This window comes from Cydia splendana, chromosome Z (assembly GCF_910591565.1).
Source record: "Cydia splendana chromosome Z, ilCydSple1.2, whole genome shotgun sequence".
Lineage (NCBI taxonomy): Eukaryota > Metazoa > Arthropoda > Insecta > Lepidoptera > Tortricidae > Cydia > Cydia splendana.
The window spans coordinates 16,369,972-16,391,552 of record NC_085987.1 but is presented as its reverse complement, the minus strand read 5'-3'; the positions used below and the strand labels follow the sequence as shown (position 1 = coordinate 16,391,552).

Genomic DNA, 21,581 nt, shown 5'->3' with positions numbered 1-21,581 from the left:
ACTTAATTAATATACGAGCATGATATAGGTACATGGCGTGTCCGTTTATACATACCGGGTGTGGCCTGTAACACGAGCAAATAATTATAACATAGATTCTACTCCTCAAACGGTGACACTTTTGTTCAACAACTTTTAAAAATTATGAAGTATTTAGACTCCCTATTTTTCATACAAAATAAATATTATCTTCAATGGACGCCATCGCCACGCCATATCATTGTGATTGACGTTGCTTGTCACGCCTTAAACAAAAAAAATCGCAATACATTGCGTCTTAGAATAAACTTTAAAGTGTATTAAAAATCAAACCACAAGTTATTTTAAAAAGTGGCTGAACAAATGTTGGTCAGTATGAGGAGTACAGCCTACAGTTTAATTTTTTGCTCATTTTACAGGCCACACCCGGTATATCTTACTTATCAATAGAAACAAGTACAATATATAAGAGTGTCGTAGCCAAAATGGCTACGAAAAAAACAGAACCTTTATAGTTTCGTCATGTCCTTCTGTCTGTCCGTTCGTCCGTCTGTTCGTAATTCCGTATGTCACAGACTCCCCCAGCAGAGTTTAAAAAAATCGTAGTTTATCTAGATAGTTACATAATGTATGGGTCAAATCTTGGAAGCTAAATTTGACTCGCTTCCGGATTTCCGTTTGACCTTTAATTATGCATACATATAGAAACGGATGACAATGCAATATTATGATGACAAGTAGCTGATCTGATGATGGAGATAGGAGGAAACTCTCTGATAAAACAACGAAAACGAATTGTGTTTGGGGTTGTTAGAATTACCTCGATGAGTATTAGTTGCCTGTGAAAAGAAAAGTACAGTCAGCGATAAAAGCGTTAATACGGTTGCCAAGAAATATGAATATCTTGAGGTCTCTCTCTAGTAACTTCATCGATTCGAAACCTGATTTTATATGCAGCTTTCGCTCGATAGAAACAAAATCAGAAACATTACGCACCATTAAAAATTGGTAACAATTTTTGCTAATTTAGAATCCATAACTACTAAATGTACCTACTTATTGATATTTTATCTAAGTAGGTACCCACCTATTCGACTTTTGTCACAATCACTATTCATTTTATAAGCACGAAAAATTTAATATCCTCTGGCTAGATGCCCAGACATCAAAATTTACCAAGACAAAAATGTAGTTTAATTTTGTCAAAATAATCATTCATATTAGAAAAAAACGGAGACCCTTTTATTTATAGCCATTATAAATTGACTGTTCTTATTTAATACAGAATTCTGTAGGTAGGTATTCATCTAAGTATTCTAAGTGAAAAAGTAGACGGAGACCATTATTGTGCTCACGAGTCTCCTTTCTATCGTGTCCTTTGAAAAACGTGGAAACTTGAAAGGTCATTTCCCTAATCGATACCCCTAAGCAGAGCGTAATTTCAAAGTAACATAGGCAATTGTTATACGTTTGTTTTTGAAGGTCACTTACCTTTGTTTAGTGGGCTTCAGGGTGAGAGATTTAGCTCTTGGGTCCTCTGTAAATATTTCAACAAAAACACTTGGTAGGTACTTACCTACCTATCTAATGGCGCGGCGGTTTTTGTGAGCGCTGAGCCATCTTACCTTCTTTAAAAATTCAAGATGATGACCGAGTTTCAGGCCCGCATTGTGAATTTTTTTGCCAAATTTTAAAATAAGTAATAAGCTACTCTAAGTAGCGTGTTATACACCGTATAAAACAAAGTCCCCCGCCGCGTCTGTCTGTTTGTGTGTTTGTATGTTCGCGATAAACTCAAAAACTAAAGAACGGATTTTCATGCGGTTTTCACCTATCAATAGAGTGATTCTTGAGGAAGTTTTAGGTGTATAATTTGTTATTCCGTGCGAAGCCGGGGCGGGTCGCTAGTTATATTACAATCTAGCAAAGTGCGACCAATATCGGAGTTCAGAAATAATATGCTACTGAGTATAGTACATTGTAGGAGAGGACGGAAAACCGCTAAAAGATGGACGACTGCGTTTGAGGGCCGACACGTTAGTGGAGGTCCTCAAATAATACGAGTCCATCTTTAGCGTTTCCGGCCGAGGCATTACATAGTGCTTTTCACGACTACTGCGAGGAAATAAGAAAACATTTGCATAACTATAAGTACTAGCCCGCAATTTCTTTGGTAGCAAATTACTAGCCACCGCCTGTGCTGTCTCTTGAATTTCGGTAGGCGTCAGCGTAAGAATATCATTTTCACCTCAGCAGCTCGAACAAGGGTACTTTGCTTCTTAAAAACAGTGAGCAAAATGCGATTTTGCTCACTGAGTCATTTTGTCTCACTCAGTGAGCAAAATCGCATTTTGCTCACTGATTGTGTCTCACCCAGTGAGCAAAATGCGATTTTGCTCACTGAGTGAGACAAAATGACATTCAAGTGACCTTTATAGTCATTTCAACATGCGGGGTCTAATACAAGTTCGATATACTTGGGTTCTATTATCTCTGTCCCTCTAGGTATGTTCTCACTGCTTAGGGTGAAAAATTTTGTGTACTACACGAGATCAAAGTTATTTACATCTCGTGCGCTTTTGAATCCCTTACTACGCTCAAGATTCTAAATTAGATTCACTCGCTACGCTCGTGAATCTATTATAGAATCTTTCGCTTGCACGGGACTCAAAATAAGCACTCGAAGAAATATCAAACTTTGATCTCTTGTTGTACAAATAACTATTTCTTCACTAGAAGAACTCATTTTTATAGCGAGCATATATGTTTCTTGTATTTTTAGTCAAACACAATTTACACTCTAATTCAGTAAGTATCTTCCGATCCCGCCTTTTTTACTTTTTTTATCACTTTTAAGAGGCGTTTTTCTGTTATTTGCTTCAAACCGACTCTAAACTTAGAAGCGTTTTCGCTAAAAAAAACACAAACAGTTACAAAAGTAAAAAACGCCTTAAGCGTGAACTGAATGGATAATTGTTAAAAAAACATGAACTGAATGGTTTATTATAGATTGTCAAGCAAATCTTGTCAGTAGAAAAAGGCGCGTAATTCAAATTTTCTATGGGACGATATCCTTTCGCGCCTACATTTTTCAAATTTGCCGCCTTTTTCTACTGACAAGATCTGCTTAACCCAGTATACATTTCTTTTTTCTTTTAAACAAGGAATTGGTCCTATAAATAACCTAATTTTATTTTTGAAGGAAAAAGTTGCACCAAAAAAGACCTTTTATTCATTTTTATGTTTAAAAATGATACTCATTGCTGTAGCGAACCGTCACCAATGACAGATGATGATAACAATGAAACATTGTAGTAGTGGTGGTTCAGGTGCTACAGCTATTGCCTACTTTCCAGCTTGGTTTTAGACCATCTATTGCCACATTTCCGAACACACAGTCACACAGTGACGTGAAAAGTATATTATTTGCTTTTTTAACAGTATATTCCAATATATATTTACTTATTTATCGAACGAACGAGCGAAGCGAAGTGAAGTTCTTACATTCGACTTTGAGCACACGGCTGGCTAGGGGCACGTCCCGGCATTTCGCTATTTTTAAGCTGAACTATCAGAGGATAGTTTGATACTCAATAACTTAAGTAAATTTGTTTTAATTTAAATGAAATTGGGTAAACGTGTAGTTGAGGGCATTATATTTTAGTCATTAAATTTTGAACAGGCTCGAACAAGAGGTTATTGAGCTAGAAGAGCTTAAAATGCTAAAAAGCCATTTGTGAGGGGTCTTGCTATTCTGGTCATTTTAATTGCAAGAAAGTATGGTCGAGTTTGGTATCAAATGAAAGTGCTCGGTTTGCTACACATTTATAATATTGTATTTTTAATATAAGATTTTTTTTTAAATTATGACAGTTTTGGAATCCAAGATGGCGGCCATGCACTATGTCATAAAAGTCGTCATGGATGTCGTTTTATAGGTTTTAGGGGGCTCAGATTTAAAAAATGATGACCATTTTGGATTCCAAAATGGCGACCATGCACTATGTCATAAAAGTCGTCATGGGTGTCGTTTTATAGGTTTAAGGGGGCGCAGATTTCGAAAATGATGACCATTTTGGATTCCAATATGGCGGCCATGCACTATGTCATAAAAGTCGACATGGATGTCGTTTTATAGGTTTTGGGAAGCGCAGATTTCGAAAATGATGACCATTTTGGATTCCAAAATGGCGGCCATGCACTATGTCATAAAAGTCGTCATGGGTGTCTTTTATAGGTTTTAGGGGGCGCAGATTTCGAAAATGATGACCATTTTGGATTCCAAAATGGCGGCCATGCACTATGTCATAAAAGTCGTCATGGATGTCGTTTTATAGGTTTTGGGAAGCGCAGATTTCGAAAATGATGACCATTTTGGATTCCAAAATGGCGGCCATGCACTATGTCATAAAAGTCGTCATGGATGTCGTTTTATAGGTTTTATGGGGCGCAGATTTTGAAAATGATGACCATTTTGGATTCCAATATGGCGGCCATGCACTATGTCATAAAAGTCGTCATGGATGTCGTTTTATAGGTTTTGGGAAGCGCAGATTTCGAAAATGATGACCATTTTGGATTCCAAAATTGGGGCCATGCACTATGTCATAAAAGTCGTCATGGATGTCGTTTTGTAGGTTTTAGGGGGCCCCGATTTCGAAAATGATGAGTGATGACCATTTAGGAATCCAAAATGGCGGCCATACAATATGTCATAAAAGTCGTCATGGATGTCGTTTTATTGGTCATGTGGTCATCATTTTCAAAATCTGCACACCTGTTTCAAATAAGGTATAGGTAGATGCATCCTAGTAAGTCAACAACATCTATATAGATCTACTATCGAAATGTACTTTTTATAGTAGTAGTACGAAATGTAATCTGAAAGGAATCAAGTAATATATTCCTGTAATGAGGAATCGACATTGATTCCAATTACTAGTAATTTTAATGTTCGAAAATTAATTCCTGATTCCTCAAATGGAATTGTACTTTGTAATTCGGGATTGTTAAGATTACAAAGTAATCTGGGAATCGGTAATCAGATTGCAAAGTAATTTCAAGTAATCGTGGAATCAGGAATGCATTCAATTGATCTTTTTGGCGAACCGGGAGTTCACAGTTCGGGGCGAACTACTAGTTTTAATTAAAATAGACGCATGGCTCCAAGCTCACATTAACCGAACTGCCGTACTGTAGCAATGTCAGCAATCAGCATTAATTTTGTCTTGCGTAATCTAAAAATGTTTTAAACAAGTCAAATAACACCCTAGCCAGACTATAGATTGTTGATAAGGGCGATTTCTAGAAGCACTCTTATTATATCAAAACGTCTTATTGACAGCTGGCAACGAGTACCCTTTTGCTAGAAAGCGGCACATTTTGCTTCATATAGCGCCCGTTGTGCGGTGGATTATTTTGTTAACAAAATGTTTAGTTTCGTCTGACGTTGTATTTCGGGCTCGCGGTTTTGGGGGCGTTAAACTTGCTTGTTTAAGTACTTATATTTAACACGCAACAGGCGTTTGCTGCAAAATTATTCGCCAGAGAGTTCGCCTATGTATACAAGATAAATTAACCAGCACTAAAACTAGATTGTTGCTCAGATACTTAGGTCATACCTACTAAGAACACGGGTTGCAATATAATTGTAACCTGTGTAATTGATATAGGTTTTATCGCGTATTTTATATTAGGTATTCTTCCTAGAGACCATAGGATTAGTAGTATTAGTACCTAGCCATAATATAAGGAAAGTAACTTTAAGCACTCCACTACGGTCTAGTGCGACAGTTACCTACCTCTTTATTCTTTGAAATCAGGGAGCAGAAGCGATTTTTTCCTCTAGAGTGCAACGTAATTTGATGCAAATGTTAAGTTCTTTCCTCACGTTCGTTGTTAGAGGTGGAGTTTCAAGTATGTAATGATTTTGAATTATAAATAATTATTTAATAAGCATTTTCTTCATTTCATATAATACAACCTGTGAGCTCTAAGAATGAAATTCGGGTTCGTTTAGAATCGAACTTTATCGTGTAATGGAGAATGTCAATTGCTATATATAGGTAGTTCGTTTTTTTGCGTTAGAAAAAAGGTAAACAATCTTGACGTGTCTTTTTACTGAAAAACACTTTTTAAAAATAAGCCACGGCAAATATGTAACAATTATGCATCAGATACGATTATTTACATTCTTTTGCTTTCATAATAATTACTGATTTTTAAAAAGCGTTTTTCAATTAAATGACACTTCAAGATCGCGTAGTCTTTTTCTAATGCTAAAAAAACGAACTATAGACAAAGATTGAGGACAAATATAATTGCTGAAGCACACAATACAAAAATCAACGTTATTGAATAGGAATAATTTCTACTATCCCTACAATGATTAGTCAATGAATCCGCGCGCACGTAGGACCAGGAAATCTTGTTGCGTCGCACCGCGCCGCAACGCGTTCGCGTTTACGCAGCGTCTTACGTAGGCGAACATCGCGCGATCGCGAAGCGAAGCGGCGCGACGACGCGGCCAAAACAACCCTTTGATGCCCATAATAGAAGTGTCCTACGTAAGCGATCTCGTTACGAACGCGGCGCGGCGCGACGCGGCGCGATTTGCACGCGAATGTCGGGCGGCGCGGCGAGACGCGGCGCGGAAAAATCAAACCGTTGTTGCATATGGAAGTGTCCTAGGTGAGCGATTTTGACGCGATGGCGAAGCCGCGCAGCGCGGCGCGGAACGGGCGCGATCGATCCATTTGATTTTTAGACGCGAATATGACACGGCTAGAGGCGTGGCGTATATATAATTACCGGCTTTGATTTGATTAGTCGACTCTCGTTTCATTTCTTTATAGGTTTTCCTGTAATCTATAGGCACAAAACTAAAAATATTCAAATTCGCGGAAATTGGCATAAAAGACTTAACTCCAGTAGCGTCCATGGCACTTACGACTATTCTGAGTTCGCTGTGATAGAGATTCGGCAAAGTAATTATACCCGTATTATTATTATTTTTTAAAGCTAATTGCGAAGTCTACAGCTCACAGAAAAGAGCAACTACTTTCGTTTTTAAGCGCTTTAAAAAAAGTAGGTTCTCAGTTTGACCCGTATGTATACGTATGTATGTATGTTTGTCCGTGATTTTGATGCGGTTTTCAGTGGGAGAGTGGGAGTGGGAGTGGGAGTGGGAGTGCGAGTGCGAGAGGGAGTGGGAGTAGGGATGGGAATGGGAGTGGGAGTGGGAGTGGGAGTGGGAGTGGGAGTGGGAGTGGGAGTGGGAGTGGGAGTGGGAGTGGGAGTGGGAGTGGGAGTGGGAGTGGGAGTGGGAGTGGGAGTGGGAGTGGGAGTGGGAGTGGGAGTGGGAGTGGGAGTGGGAGTGGGAGTGGCAGTGGCAGTGGCAGTGGGTGTCCCTGTATTACGTGCGCGCAGTAAGCTCAACCGATCGTCATAATGAAATAAAAATAAATAAAACGAAATAAAAAAGTAAAAAATAAATAAATCAATAAAAATAAACCAACATAAAACCAAAATACCTTAATATACTTTCTTTAAAAAAAAGGCCTTCAAAAACCCAACCCACTGAAAAGCACAAAAATATTTTTTATACCGGGTGTGGCCTGTAATATGAGCAAAAAATTAAACTGTAGGCTGTACTCCTCATACTGACCAACATTTGTTCAGCGACTTTTAAAAATAACTTGAAGTTTGATTTTTAATACACTTTAAAGTTTATTCTAAGACGCAATGTATTGCGAATTTTGTTATGTTTAAGGCGTGACAAGCAACGTCAATCACAAAGATATGGCGTGGCGATGGCGTCCATTGAAGATAATATTTATTTTGTATGAAAAATAGGGAGTCTAAATACTTCATAATTTTTAAAAGTTGTAGAACAAAAGTGTCACCGTTTGAGGAGTACAATCTATGTTTTAATTATTTGCTCGTGTTACAGGCCACACCCGGTATACCCAGACCCACAGAACACCGCCTCTAGAAACCTAATATTGGCCATTTTGCTTCCGACGCAAATCACCAAACTGTGAGGTGCGGGAGGGGTGCCCACGGCGTTGCGATTGGTCGTTTTAAACATGGCGCGCTGACACGTGTAAATGTAGGGATGGGACATGTTCATTACAGGTAGTGGGTATTGCTACCAGTGACATCGAAATTTATTGTGGTAAAATTGTTACCAATTTAGTATACTTAGAGTAAAATTACTTAATAATTATACTTATTGATTAATTTATTTCATTAAGTAATTTAACAATGTACCTGAAATTTTTACTTAACATATTAGGGCATTTCTGTTTAAAGTACCCAGAACTTGAATTTTAAAGTTTAGAATTTTTATATTATTTCCACTCAGAATCGCAATCTCTTTCGGTACGAGAAAAAAGTGTCGCCAAAATCTCATACAATTATTTTCTTTTGTCCGTTTTATTAAGGTCATAGAAGGTTGTATTGAAAACATATTCAAATGGACCAATAACATATGCCTATTAGAAATCAACTCCGAGTTCTCTCGCACTTCTTTGAAGTTCATCATCAGGTCCATTTCGTGACACGAGACCTAACTGCTCACCTAGAGGATTCTAAAAAACCCATACAACATATGTCTATCACAAACCAACACCGAGTTCCCTCGAACTTCTTTGAAGTTCATCATCAGATCCATCTCGTGACATGAGACCTAACTGCTCACCTAGAGGATTCTAAAAAACCCATACAACATATGTCTATCACAAACCAACACCAAGTTCCCTCGCACTTCTTTGAAGTTCATCATCAGGTCCATCTCGTGACATGAGACCTAACTGCTCACCTAGAGGATTCTAAAAAACCCATACAACATATGTCTATCACAAACCAACACCGAGTTCCCTCGAACTTCTTTGAAGTTCATCATCAGGTCCATCTCGTGACATGAGACCTAATAACTGCTCCGCTGGCCTAGAGGATTCTAAAAAAACTTACACAACATGTTACCTATATATTATGTCTAAAATGGTACAATACGGTATGACGAAGCAAGAAGTTTCCGCAACTGAAAAACCATCATCGTCACATCACTAGTCGAAAGGGAAAGGGATAGCGCATTGCATTTTCAAGTTGACGAAAAGGGACGGACATACTTCGCCTCTGCTTACTGACCAGTATAAAATGAACCCCGCGGACAAGAAACATTATTCAATGAAATAATGAATTTCGCTTTCCTGTGGGATGTTATTACATCTGTTTTGTAAGTAGAAGTCTTAGATGACTTGCCACACCATTTTACGCTGCAATATCCCATGATTTCCCAATGAATTCAATAGTTTACGATTTATTTTCTTAGACTCGTGCACACTGCTAACAGCTCGTAACCTTGGGCGCAACTGATCGGAGCGGCGCGCGAACAATCTTATATTTGACCTATACACCATACGGGCGGTGACCGCGAGTCGTCCTATAAGCTCGGTCTATAGGGGTTGGTCTGTGACCCAGACCTCACCCCTATCCTTGCCCAGTCCCCATCCCGTCGTAAAGCCAATTTCTGCCAAAACGTAATTAATACCTAATAATAAGCAAATTAATAACCACCAGGGGAAATTGTGTACTTAGTTTTTGAAGGCGGTGCCAAATCAAAATGCCAGTAAACCAAAATTTTAGACAACGAAGAACGCTGCACTTACTTGCATAAAAAGACATAGTTTACTCATAATTTAAATACGAATTTTCTAATAAACCGTGTCTGCGTGCGGCCATGGCGACCGTGGTGTGTCTCCCTAGTCGGTCAAGGCCGACGCGCCGCGCCGCGCCGCGGCTCGCTGCGCCGCTTCTCGTCTAAATCGCTCATGTGCGAGTAGGACACACCTATACGTATCAACGTTTTGTTTCTTCCTCGCCGCGCCGCACCTCCGCCGCGCCGCGTCGCTTCGCGTTCGCGCGTTGTTCGCCTAAGTAAGACGTAGCTTAGATTGCTCTTCTAAGGGCTTGTGCACAAATCACGCGAGGTTCGATACCCCTATAGAAGCACACAATACAAAAATCAACGTTATTGAATAGGAATAAAATCCTACTAGGTACATGAGTAATACTTTTTTCTTCGGTTTCGTTAAACATAAATCTTAAATTCACTTTGCACTTCAAAATAGCGAGTCTATTTAATGAAATTTTGGAGCGCGTGGCCTTGATCGGTCGAATAGAAAAATTTCAAACAAATACACGTGAAGTTATGTGGGAGAGGGGTCAAAAAGTAGCCGAAAACACCTCGCGTGATTTCGTGACGACGACCAGGGGCAACATTGGTGTGCGTCAACTCGCGTCTTATGCATCTTTCACTTCCACCCCTGGAGCATATAACTCTAACGACTCCTCTCTGGACGGTCAATGAAGGCAAGCCAGAGCCGTGAGTCCTGCGGGTCCCCTTGGCGGCGAAGACTCGGCGGAGACGGAGATCCTGATGACCGACTCTCGAGAGCACTCGGGTCCGTGGGGTCGTTACTCCCCAATAGCTCACCCACAAGCTGCCCTAGTACGGGCTATTATTATTAGGAAGTTTCGAAGGTAGAAATACCATTTACAATTGTATATTATTTCAGTAAGTAGGTATTACCTACACAACGCGATGAAAGACACTTCTGTGGATTTCAATATCAACAAACATAATTATTGACATTATAAAAGCAAGTCTCATTATTTATCAAAGCATTTTTATTAAAACATAAAAATATTATCATCAGCATCTACTGCCGGTATAAAATATGTACATTTTATTTGTAAACAACGCATTTTCAACAAAAACAACATTCTATCTGCATTTAGACCGCCGCGTCCATCAGTAATGTTTAGTGCATTGGTCGATCAGGTTGTTGATAATGAAAATTGCGTACTCTGTTTTTTTCGGATTCCACGTTTTGTGTTCCGTCAATTTCACCGCTTTCGGAAGCATTACGGAAGTAAGAGCTGTTTCCCACTGACGTTCAGTTTTTTGCGGGTACGGTTTTTTGCAGGATCCAGTTTTCTGTAGTAAGCATGCAGGATCCCGCAAACAGAATCCTCGTGTGAAAGTTACTATATTAGCACGTATACTACTAAAACGGGATCCTGCAAAAAACCGTAATACCCGCAAAAAACTGGACGTCAGTGGGAAACAGCTCTGACTCATGAGTGACCCGTTATAATATATTTAATATTGTCTGTGTGTCTCACTTAAGTTTTGATATTAATATTAGTGATGTTAGGGTTGAAAATGTAGGTTTGTCCCCGGTACGCGTGGGTTTACCTCTCTCCTTGAATGACGGTCCCTATGACAGTTTTCTTGTTCATACGGAGTAACTGTCACTTAAAATGTATAGACATTTAATGGTTTCGAAGTTTATTCCGCACTTTAATTTATTTTGAAATGTTACACACAAATATGTAAAAAAATACGGTAATAACATATTTCTTCTAATATTTGAAATAGAAATAGTTTATTTGGTGTGGAATACAAGCTTAACCTATGACAAAAATTAATCCATATTTCATCATTGGCCACATCATCTGTTGTAGGTGCTTGTTGCGGCACTTGTGGGTTTATGGGGTCCCGCATCGCCGTTGATAGCTATAAAGACTGGCAAATCATATTACTTGTTGGTAACCGAGTTTTTTAACCTAATTAGACCCCGCTGAATCCGATTTTGCCGGTTGCTTGATCGAATTCTTGACCGGAAGTGAGATATTTGATATTAAAGGTCCCTTTTTTTAGTTTTTCGTAAATAACTCTAAACGGTGGCTCATAGCCAAACATGTTCTACTAGATAAGTAATCTGCATAAAGTTAATTATAATCACTTCTAAGGTCCCTTTTTATTAGTTTTTCGTAAATAATTCGTAAACGGTGGCCAATATCAAAAAATGTTGTTAATAGTTAATAATCTACACAAAAATTTGTACAAAAAATATTCAATACACATTTTCGCAGGGATCAATGATTAAAAAGAAAATAAAGAGGGAAAGTTAATTATAATAAATTCTAAGGTTTTATTTTTTCGTTAATAATTTGTAAAGTATGACTCATAGCAAAAAAAAAACCTTATACATAAATAATAAACATGAAATTTCCTACAAGAAACATGTAGAACACTTTTCGCTAGGATCAATATTTAAAACGATATTAAAGGAAGAAAGTTAATTACAATCAGTTTACAGGTCATTTTTTTTAGTTTTTCGTTAATAACTCCTAAACGGTGGCCCGTTGCAAAACAATATTGTAAATAAATATTGAACATAAAATTGTCCACAAAACAGGTTCTGTACACTTTTTCGCTAGGATCAATATTTAATGAGGTATTAATGGGGGAAAGTTAATTATAATCAATTCTACACATTATTTAACTTTCCCGCTTTAATAGCTTTTTTTATGTCGATTATTTATTTACAAGAACGTTAAGAACCTATTTTGCTATGGGCCACCGTTTACGAGTCATTTACGAAGAACTAATATATAGGGACCTGGAAATTGATTATTATTAACTTACACCCTTTAATTATTCATTAGATATTGATCGTAGCGAAAAAGTGTACAGAACCTTTTTTGTGGAAAATTTTATGTTTAATATTTATGTATGATATTGTTTTGCAACGAGCCACCGTTTACGAGTTATTTACGAAAAACTAAAAAAAAGTGACCTGTGAAGTGATTGTAATTAACTTTCTTCCTTTAATATCGTTTCAAATATTGATCCTACAGAAAAGTGTTCAGAATGTTTTTTGGAGAAAATTTTATGTAGATAATTTATCCTTAAAAACCTAATTTGCTTTGGGTCACCGTTTACGTGTTATTTACAAAAAACTAAAAAGGGACTTGAAAATTGTTTATAATGAACTTACTCGCTGCTTTGCCTTTTTAAATATTGATCCTGGCGAAAAGTGTTCTTCGTGTTTCTTGTAGGAAATTTTAAGTTTATTATTTATGTGCAAGATTTATTTTTGCGTGGAGTCATACTTTTCAAATTATTAACGAAAAAGTAAAAACAAGGAATCTGAGAATTTATTATAATTAACTTTCTCTCTTTATTATCTTTTTAAATATTGATCCCTGCGAAAAGTGTACATAATCTTTTTTTTAGAAAATTTAGTGTAGATTATTAACGTTTAACAAGATTTTTTGATATTAGCCACCGTTTACGAGTTATTTACGAAAAACTAAATAAGGGGCCTTAGAAGTGATTATAATTAAATTTCCCGCGTTAATATCTCTTTGAATATTGATCCTAGCGAAAAATTGTACGGAATCTTTCTTGTAGACAATTTTATGCAGATTAAGTACTTATGTGTAAGAACATTTTTTGCTATGCGCCACCGTTTAGGAGTTATTTACGAAAAAACTAAAAAAAGGGACCTTTAATATCAAATATCTCACTTCCGGTCAAGAATTCGATCAAGCAACCAAAAGCAAATTCGGATTCAGCGGGGTCTAATTAGGTTAAAAAACCCGGTTGCCAAAAAGTAATATGATTTGCCAGTCGAATCAAGAACGAGAGCGATTTTGAATTTTTATGTCTAGTCTACTATAGCAGCCCGGCATTCCCGTCCAAATTTATATTTATGTAATTTTTTGTAGCATACAAATGAAGCATTTACTGTGACTGAAGATGATTTATATGCAACTGATTCTGCCGAAGAAATATCATACTTAAACCCAACTGAAGCAAATATTGATCTAACTAAGAGTAAAATCGACGGTTCGGAAATATTTGAATATGACCAAACAGCTAAAGAGGAACACCAAAGGTCATTCATATATATAAAGAATACTAAATCTCGAGGACGGTGGAAGCCTAAGATGGCTGGATTATTGTTTGTAGACGATTTCAGTAATGCCAAAGCCGTAGGCCGTGGTGTAAATGACAAAGCCTTCAAAATTTTGCCGCAACCAGTAAGAAACAGTTATTACAAAGAGACAAGCCCGGCTCGTTACTTGCGAGGGAATAAAAACGGAAATATAATAAATACTTTTCTGGAAATATTCGAGCGAAAATGGATGGGAAGCGACCATACTAGAGTCAGACTGTGAAAAGTCTGCAGCGATTTTGATAGCCCACGCAGTGCAAGTGTCATTTTAAATGTCAAACTTCTATGAAATTATGACGTATAAATAACACTGCGTGGGATATCAAAAGCTGCAGACTTTTCTTGGTGCGACTCTACGTCCCATATAATGATAGAGCTATGTTTAAGTTTTGGAAACGATAGTGATAATTCGAAAATTGTGCACAATCACACCATCTTTTGGTTGGTTAGTCGGCAGGGCAGCCCTAGACAATGTCGACGTCAACGTTCCAGACTCTCGTAGGCCAGCAATGTTTTTAGCTTTTATGAGTATATTTACTTGTTGTAGGTATTTTATGTGATTTTCGTAATAGCTTTGGTAATAGATAACCAAAATTGTAACTATAGTATTTTTTTAACTCCATGGGTGAGGTGACATCTCGCGCGCTTAAAAACGCGAAATCTCGCAAAATTGTAGTGAAATCATGAAATGACTCCTGTCAGCGTATCCAACAGTTTGAAAAATACTATAAATTTTCTACTGTTTAATTTTGAACTTAAAATACATACTTGTAATTTATAATAAACGTTTCTCTACACGAGTATCATTTCTGTTATTCATCTATCTATCTAATACCTTTAAACGAGTTTGTATACAGGGTTCTTTTTGAGCAGTTAGCTACATAATATAAGTTGGGAAAAGTCCCCAAAGAAAATCTTAGTGAAATAAAAATAGTATTTTTATTAAATATTTTTCAATTTGTAGCCATTTTTTGACATGAGGTCACCCTAGAGTGCGCGCTCGGAGGCGGGGGATAGCGTTATCAAGTAGCACGAGACCCCTTATTAACCATCTCACTTACCTACCTATAAGAAATAAAAAAGAGGGTAGTTTACTCGCACGCGGCTCGAGTTATTAAGAGACAGGGAGAACTCCAGGTGCATCCAGCGATCAAACCAGCACGATATGACCTCGAGACGGGACTCCCTCTGGTCGCATAACAACTTTTGTCATATTTTTAATTGTCATAACACTTTATTCATAAAATTGTAAGTCATAAAAATCTTTAGTCAGAATTATACCTGAGCATAACAGGGTTTTTGTCATAAATGAGTTATGACATATTTTTTATAGTCATTAATTTAATTCGCATAACATTTTAAGTCATCTGCTTGATATCCATAATTGTTTTTCGTTCGAAGTATTGCAGTGCATAGTATTAATATAGACATAAAAAAATAAGTCATATTTGTAGTGGTCATAATGCTTTTTTCATAAATTTTACAAAGCATGAATAACCCACCTATGAAGCAAATATTACTTTAGTCATAAACATAACCACAGAACGACTGTATAAAAGAGGAGATCCAAGGAGAGGAGCCCCCTCCTCCTCCCTAGGAGAAACGGTTTTATAAAAGAAATTAATCATAGATATGAGATCTATTCAAATAGTAGGTATAGGTTAGGTTCGTTAGGTTTCTTTAGATGCCCGAAGGGCAAACTACGCAGAAATAGGAGCCCCGCGTGAGCGGGGCTCCGTCGAATTGTTTTTGGACGGAGATTAGGGCTATCAATAACCAAGTATGCCTTAAACCATTATGATTGAAAATTATTATGCTACAAAACGTTATACGTAAAAACATTATAAGTATCGATAAATATGCTTTTAGCTGGTATGACATCTGATTCATTATAATTAAAACCTATATGCACAAAAAAATATATGGGAACTGCTGAGTATGTCATTAAATATTATGGCTAAAAATGTATGACACAATATAATATGACTTTTCATTTGTATGCGCAATGATGATTATGACATAAGTTGTTATGCGCAACAAAGATATGACTTAAAATTGTATGCAACCCAATATGGACCCCGTCGAGACTCGTATAACCTTCGTAACTAGCGAGGTCACTAAATGCGCCGTCCAATCCTGGGCTATAACCGCGAAAATCGAAGTTCGCAAATTGCGATTTTTCTCTGTCACTCTAATTACCCCTTCATTGGAGTAAAAGAGAACGATCCCCGTAATTTGCGAATTTCGGTTTTCGCGGTAGCCCCTCTGTTAACTTCTATTTGGTGAGCCATATGAATGACACTTCTGCATCTTATTATGATTACAATGGAGTGCAGGTAGGTACGTAGGTACTTTGCTTAGCCACTGTAACTTAACCTTAAGGACTACCTACCCATTGCTTAATTAAGGACTGCTTTTCTACTGGTTTACGTTGATCACAGATGAGCTTGATGAGCAAGTGGACTTACATTAAAATACGTTGCTGTCATTTAAGGCGTTTGCGATGCCCTGATTGGCTATAAGATTGTACCATCCCTTCCTAGCTCATTGTCTTTGCCATAGTACTTAGTGCACGAATCGAAACAAACGAGTACAGTGATCATATTTTTAGTTTTAGTTTTTGATGGATAAAAACATCAAAACAATTAAAAAAAACCGGGCAAGTGCGAGTCGGACTCGCGCACGAAGGGTTACGTACCATAATGCAAAAAAAAAAGCAAAAAAAAAACGGTCACCCATCCAAGTACTGACCACTCCCGACGTTGCTTAACTTTGGTCAAAAATCACGTTTGTTGTATGGGAGCCCCATTTAAATCTTTATTTTATTCTGTTTTTAGTATTTGTTGTTATAGCGGCAACAGAAATACATCATCTGTGAAAATTTCAACTGTCTAGCTATCACGGTTCGTGAGATACAGCCTGGTGACAGACGGACGGACGGACGGACGGACAGCGAAGTCTTAGTAATAGGGTCCCGTTTTACCCTTTGGGTACGGAACCCTAAAAAAGTAGGTATGGTCAACTGTAAAAATATGGGTGTAGCCAACTTATTCAAAAATATGTCCCATAGTTCCTAATAATAAGACATGAGGGCTATTGGACATATTTTTGGGTTGACTTGTGCACCCATATTTTTACAGTTGACTGTAGTAGCTAATTTATTTTCAAAAATCTGTTGTACTGCTGATCTATAATGACATATTCAAATATGGCTAACGGTCCAAGAATGACCCTGTATTTATTTATAGGCATATATATTTCGGGGATCTCAGAAACGGCTTTAACGATTTCGATGAAATTTGCTATATGGTGGTTCGGGGGCGATAAATCGATCTAGCTAGTAGCTAGGTCTAATCACTGGACGCGCATTTTTCAGTTCTTATGTTTGCCGAACATAGCTCGGTCTTTCAGATACATATTAGAGTTAATTATAGGTTCATGCTGTTATTGTTTATTTGACTTTCAGTACTGTCAATAATTCGACGTTCAATGTGTTAAATAGGTTTCTGATTCAATCACAAAACGGTTTCAATTGAGTAACTCCTTTGTACTCGTATATACGGGCATTATCCTAAGGCATTATCACATGTAATATAACTACATTGGTGCTTATATTAGACTCATCAGTGAATCGATATTATCGACGAGCGCCTAAAAAAGCCGGTAAGACTATTGTCATGAAAGCTTTAGTGTCTAGATAGAATAATAGTACTAACTAATACGTAGGTATGTATGGAACTATGGATGTTTGTTCCTTATTCACGCGTAAACGGTTTAACGCATTTTGATGAAATTTGGCACACATATATAACACATATAGTTTAATAAACTGGTATAGGACATAGATTAGGTAGGTAACCTCAATTATTAAGCCTGAAGCTTACATTATAAATGTTTATTTCGACACATTATAAAAATGATTGTAAAATCTTTGTTGACTCTTGAAAAAAAATTGACTCTCCCATAGGAAATTTCAACATCAGACCAGCAAAATGTATGAAACATCCAATTTATTTCCGCGTTTTCGGGGTTGGTCCCATAGTAAAAGTTGCTCAGTATGACCTAAACATTAATGGGTCTCTTTCTTTGCCTTTCGTTCTGATCGAAACGGAATGAACATTGAAAGGAGGTAAGCACTTACTTACCGCCCAGGTTGTAGGGACGCCACATAAATTATTAGACCACATGAAAGCTGCGCACCGGCGGCTCGCAAATAAACGACAACTCGTACAATCTGCAAAATTAAACCGATATAGATTAAATCTTAACTAAAGCGCGCGGTTGTTTTATGCGATAAACGCAGCGTTAAACGCAATGACGCACACTCATTTTATAGTTCGTTTTTTTTAGCATTAGAAAGAAGAGGTAAGTGATCTTGACATGTCTTTTAATAGAAAAACGCTTTTTAAAAATCAGTAACTATTGTTTATGAAAGCAGACGAATAGAAATGATCGTATTAGATTCATAATTGTTACATATTTGCCGTGACTTATTTTTAAAACGTGTTTTTCAAATAAAAGACACATCAAGATTGTTTACCTTTTTTCTAATGCTAAAAAAAACGAACTATACATGAGATAATTGTTTTACGCGGTAAACGCAGCGGTAAGCGCTTTGTCATTTTTCCTATACATTCCGTTGACGCATGCGTTTATTGTATAATACAACCGCGCGCTTAAGCAATTCTTTACCCATCCATCCGTTGAGTAAGTTAACCCAATACATTAACTTGATTTTCCGTTGCGAACAGCCATTTATAGTTCATTGAGGTAAAAATAATACTCAAGTACATACAGATAAACCAAGAAAAGTCTGCAACAATTTTGATAACACACGCAGTGCAAATGTTATTTTAATGGTCAACTTCTATGAGATTATGACGTATAAATAACACTTGCACTGCGTATGCTATCAAAATCGTTGCAGACTTGTCTTGGCCTAACTCTACCTACATATATGTTTGTATAGGAAAAAACATGATTTTATCTGATCCATATAGAAGATTTTCCTCTAAACCGTGTGCGTTTAAATTTTGTATTGTACAGTCAACTGTAAAAATGTGGGTGTAGTCAACTTATTCAAAAATATGTCCCATAGTTCTTAATTCGCTGACATAAGAGCTATGGGACATATTTTTGAGTTGATTTGTGCACCCATATTTTTACAGTTGACTGTACTGCATAAGCAGTTAACCCATTTGTGAACGACAGCAACAGCGATAGTACCTACTAGAGATGCAACGGACTATCCGTATATGTTTGGCCGGATACCGGATACCGGATATTCGGCCTGACCATCGGCCGAATATTCGGCCGGCGGAACGATAACTACATTTCGGTTTTGCAGGTGCGCATTATGCAGGCTTTGGCCTGTTTCGTAGTGAACGTTCGCGCGGACTCATTTCTCATTTCTAGGTTCGATATGAGTGCGCGTACGAGTGGAATGTTTAAATTGTTTTAAAATAATAAACGAGTACGATTATAACATTTATAACCGTGACTGTTTCTTATTCCAATTTTGTTTACTCCGAAATCAAGCAATGTGACTATCCGGTATCCGGCCGGATAGAGGGCCACTATCCGGTATCCGGCCGGATGTTAATATAGTGGCCGGATAGGCCGGATACCGCATAGTAACCGAATATCCGGTGCATCTCTAGTACCTACCTACCTACCTAAATTTATCATTTCTGACCTTAAGTAGGTAGGTAGGTAGCTAGGTATAACTAACTAAGTTTCAGAACTAAGTTGAACTCTTAATCGCATGCATTTTTTTTTGTACTATCCTAGAATCGGCAACTTGGAAAAATACACGTAACCAATGATTTGTTTAAGTTTCGGTTTTTGGCGGGCCGCTGGCGGATGGCTCCGAGCGGGCACTTTATGAATATGTAACAGACGAGCTCGGTGGCCGACGTCGCGCTCCGGCCCTCGTCCTGGATTTAGCAGAATACATATACAATGTCTACATACATAATATGTTACAGTCTTACTTGACTTCTTTGGTTTTTGCTCGGGTTTTATACGAGACTGAAAGTGTAAATGCGACAGTATCTGTTTTACATAATGTGTTAACATCTTTTAAAAAGGTGAATATCCGCTGTTTTGTAAGTACCTAGAGTACTGCTCAAAAATATTTGAATAACTATGCTTTTTAACCTAACGCCTTATCAGTGGAGTTGTTGTTATATTATATTTTAATAATATACTAGCTTATGCCCACGACTTTGTCTGCGTGGAATCAGTAACAGTAGCTAAAGTATAGCGCCTTGATAAAGTGTAATAGCAATCATTCAATTTGATAAGCTTAATTGCTTACATTAATTAACAGGCAATTTATTAACTCTCTCAATTCCACTCCCCTTTTCACTTTCAGGGATAATTTTCGACATAAAAACTATCCTATGTCCTTCTCCGGGACTCAAGCTATATCTATGCGAAATTTAAACTAAATCCGTTCATCGGTTTAAGCGTGAATAGGTAACAGACAGACAGACAAACTTTGGCATTTATAATACTAGCTTTTGCCCGCAACTTCGTCTGCGTGGAATTAGTGACAGCAGCTAAAGTAGGTATAGCGCCTGGATAATGCCAAAAGCAATCATTCAATTCGCGCATTGCTTATTTTAATTATTAGGCAATTCATTAACTCTTTCAATTCCACTCCCCTTTGCACTCTCTTCAGGGATGATTTCCGACATAAAAACTATCCTATGTCCAGGGTTGGGCAGTATTTCAATTACATGTATTTGAAATACGTATTTGAAATACATTTTAGTATTTTGTATTTGTATTTCAAATACTACCTGGAAAAGTATTTTGTATTTGGTATTTCAAATACTGCACTCACATGTATTTAGTATTTTGTATTTCAAATACTTCAAGCTTCAAAATACATTTCTGCAAAATACATTTTATTAAATTCTATAATCCTAAAATGGATCGTTTTTTTTTATTGTTTCGACATTAAGGATTGAAATCAGTCCAAATTTGTGCAACAATGTAGGTTTATATTCAAATTTCGTCAAGTGGACAAAAACTAGAGCTGGACGAAAACTAGCGCAATGACCCTATAAGTTAGGAAAGGATATTCGTTAAGAAAACTAAATGGTTAAACAAAAAAATTGAAAGGTATTTTGTATTTGAAATACATTATTTTACACACTGTAATTTGTATTTTGTATTTCAAATACCCGTCACCGAAGTAGTTTGTATTTGGTATTTCAAATACTTTTAAAAATGTATTTTGTAATTTGTATTTGAAATACGTGGAAGCCAGTATTTTGCCCAACCCTGCCTATGTCCTTCTCCGGGACTCAAACTATCTCTATATACCAAATTTCAACCAAATCGGTTCAGCGGCTTAAGCTTGAAGAGGTAATAGACAGACAGACACACTTTCGCGTTTATAATATTAGTATGGATTTGCGAGCATTTTGTTCAGTTTGATATATACGTATTTATATGAAGGCGACTGTCCTATGACTCCCATATACAAATGTACCTATAGTATTATCAGGTATTATTGTGGTATTTCAAATGGCTTGGGTACGGTGGCAGCTGTCATCTCAATGCAATGTATGCGTTTTAAGGTTAGAAATTGTATGTGTAAATATTATTATAGTGAATAATCCGTTCCCATTGTATTATCTCGGAAACGTTCGTATTTGTCATGCTACTTCAGTCAGCCAGGTCAGCCTCAGTACAAAATGTGCGTATTCCTAAGATGTACGGCAAAATGCATCGGAAAATTGAGTTCAAGCATTGATTTTTCATAGGGCTTAACGG

General features: G+C 37.2%; 1 protein-coding gene across 1 annotated transcript in view; it reads left to right on the top strand.

The window, feature by feature from the left end:
* Positions 1-21,581, top strand: part of LOC134804711 (extracellular sulfatase SULF-1 homolog) — a 124,494-nt gene that overhangs the window by 90,856 nt on the left and 12,057 nt on the right. The window lies entirely within an intron of this gene.